We start from the raw sequence: 3,189 nt of genomic DNA on the forward strand, positions 1-3,189 counted from the left end.
TCGGATGGACGGAGATTCTTCGCTCTATGCCAAATGCAGTGGCCTCAGCACCACAACAACGCTCGAGAGTCGTCACAGGGCTGGGGGCAACAACTTGGGTCTGTCCTCGACCATTTCGTCTTCCCGGCACAGTGGGAAAGGCAGGCATTTCAGATCCAGGGATCTGTGAGTCCTCGGAATATCCCACTTAGCCACATGCAATTATTACAACCAAAACTTATCACCAATTGCTACGATTTTTCTAGGAGTTTTCCAATCCCTAACAACCATTATCTGTCATGATAGAGGTATCCTTATAGCACCGAATCACAGCCACTGTGCTATCCTTTTGGAGAGTCTCACTGGGCGGAAAATGTTTACGCAGCTCAGGCCAGGAGAAGTGGTTTATGATGCCACGGCAATGGCAACATTTTAAGCTTCATCGGGCATGGAGAGCTTGACACTGGAATAGTTGAGGAAAATGTGAAGAATGTTCGTGGGAAACGTCTCGAGAAGAGAATCCACCAGAAATATCTTCTAGTGTGCATGAAAAAATAACGAGAATGCTTAAAAAAAATAAGGGGGCACCCGGATTTGAACCGGGGACCTCTCGATCTGCAGTCGAATGCTCTGCCCCTGAGCTATACCCCCAGCTGAAATATTGAATTCGGTTTTCACATATAACTAACTTAAGTCAGTCAAAGTTTCTAAAAAGGACTTTAACTATGTATATTTCGATCTGCAGCCGGTTAATCTGCTTCTGCCCCTATTTTAAAAGTCAATAATTTATAGTTATATCTGTGCCATTCAAGCTATCATGTTGAGTTTTTGTTTCCTTGTTATCTTGTCAATGCTTAATTATGTATTGACCCATTTATACCCGTTAGTGGAAACAAATCTTGGACATGTCCTCTTCATCCCCGCAAGCCCCTTTGAGTATGAATTATATGTTATAGCACTACAGATAACATGTAAGCTATAAATCGATGTCCTTTGATGAAGATTGTAAGTCAAACCTCTATCAACCACAAAAAAGGGTCTCTTGCCAAAAAAAGTAGCTTGACATACCACGGTGTAGCATCTGTTCCATGCAAATTCGTTTGAAATCGAACCGTTATAAAAATATCCAACAAACTTTAGTTGGAACATATTTTATTAGCATCCGGGTGAAAGGTAAATTGCATTTCCTCTTGCCCTTTTAATAAAGTTTTTTTTACATTTTTAGTTAATTAATTAAGTTATAAAGTTACAATTTTTTAAACAACTTTATATGGTAGGTTACGCCACTTACTTATTTGTTGTTGACAAGCATTATGACCATTTTGAACGAGTGCATCCGATTTATTGAGGATGCAGCCCTAGCTGATTTCTCTCTCTGTTGTGTCTGCATCCGAGGCGCATATATGTTGTCTATATATTATGTACTAAATCTGTCGTTTTCCTTCAATATGTCAACGTTGTCGTGGCATAGCCCCTGCCCCGCCCCTCAGTCTGGGTCTGTTCTGTTCTGGTTGCGTTGTCGTCGTCGCTGCTGAAATTTAATTAATGTGAAAATTTGCACAGACTCAGGCTATTTATAAGTTGTTGTAAGTGCTCGCCATGACATAGCCAACCCCTTCGCCCCTCGGATCCCGCAGAGCCTCCGGTAAATGCCATGTGGAAATTGAAAATTGGGAATTTTCCCTGGAGAGCTGGGAGCCATACTTGGCTTTCAGTGGGCGGGGGATATTTTTTGGGTTTTTGGCTAATTTAAATATGCAGAATGTTGCATGGATTGATTTTCGCTTCTGTTTGCAGAAGGTTGCTCTCATTTCGGTGGGTGCTGATGCAGTGGGGTGGGAAAATGGTAATGGAAATGGAAAATGGGAAGTGGCAACTGGGTAGGTGTGCCAGTGCCACAATCAAACACTTCAAAGTGAGCCTGAAAGCCTCTGAACTCTGTCACTGCCAGGCGGCTCCTCTCGACACAATTTCGATCGACCTCCCTTACCTACCTTTGCCCACCCCTTTCCCGCCATGGTGTTGATACTCAGGTGGGCCTGGGGTTGGCCATGCCCCCTGCCGGCCCCCAATTCTTGAGGGTTCTACGGTGCGGGAGGTGCGGGGCCCAGTGTAATTGAATTTTGATTTAAAGTCCTTTGATATATCAGAAACAAAGTGAAGTCTTCGACTCACTTACGCCAGCAACAGACCGGCCGGACCAACTTAGGTCAATTCAATTTGGATGCTCCGCCCCTCTGGTGCCCACACTTCATTCGAAAGTTAATCGATAAACCCTCGTTCCCCCTGAAAATCCCCAAAATCCGAAAAACCAAAACCAATAAAAATTCGTTGGGAGTAAACTGCACAGCATTGGATGCAATGTGTGGGCGAAGTTGAAATGTTGTTGCAATAATTGATTTGTTGCAGATGTTTTGGGGCTTTGCTGGCTTTGTCTGCATTTGCCAGGCATTTGCCAAATGGAATTCTTTCACTGAATTCCCTCTATCTCTCCCTTTGTCCTTATAGCTGTTGAATTATTGCTATTCTACAGTACAGGAGTAGTAATTACTTAGATTAAACGGCAAGTGTCTAAGTGTGTGCGGTTGATAGCCGTGGAGATTTCAAACTTAATTGTAATTATAAGTTAGCTTTCAATGAAATTGAAATGAATATTGATTGGTTTGATTTTGACGCTTATTAAGGCTACCATAGTAATTTTGCAATGAAATCGAAAATACGACTTTAAATTAACACAATAAATACTGCTAGTTATTTCAATCACTCACAAAAAGCGAATTTACTGAATTTTCACCGCTCAGGAAATTATATAAATTCTTTACGACCTAAACAAACTTGGTTAAAAGAAATACGTACATAAATATGATGAAAAAATATCTTTGAAAAGAGACCATTTGAAATGAAATGTATAAATATTTTTTATAAACTCAACAGAGCTTATCAGAAATTTCGTTTTACCTCTAGTGAGCACTCTTTATACGTCGTTAATCCGCTGTATACCCATTTGCCTCCACAGGCTTAAGTCAAGCACCCACTAATAGAGGCCCAACCCGAAGCAAACTCATTATGGGCTCATTAAAGCTCAACACTCTAATTTAAATAAATTGCTCGAATTTAACCAAGTCAACCCTTAGAAGTTGGGGAGCACTTTATAATTGACGTGCGCAAAGTGTGGCAACTCTGGCGGAAAATATTTTTGTAATTCAAAGC

General features: G+C 41.3%; 1 non-coding gene across 1 annotated transcript; it reads right to left on the bottom strand.

Annotated features, from left to right (window-relative positions):
- Positions 1 to 558: 558 nt before the first annotated feature.
- On the bottom strand, positions 559 to 630 carry TRNAC-GCA (transfer RNA cysteine (anticodon GCA)). Its single transcript has one exon. It is a non-coding gene; the product is annotated as a tRNA-Cys (tRNA).
- Positions 631 to 3,189: the final 2,559 nt, after the last annotated feature.

The sequence above is a fragment of the Drosophila suzukii genome, chromosome 3 (assembly GCF_043229965.1).
Source record: "Drosophila suzukii chromosome 3, CBGP_Dsuzu_IsoJpt1.0, whole genome shotgun sequence".
In the NCBI taxonomy this organism is placed as follows: domain Eukaryota; kingdom Metazoa; phylum Arthropoda; class Insecta; order Diptera; family Drosophilidae; genus Drosophila; species Drosophila suzukii.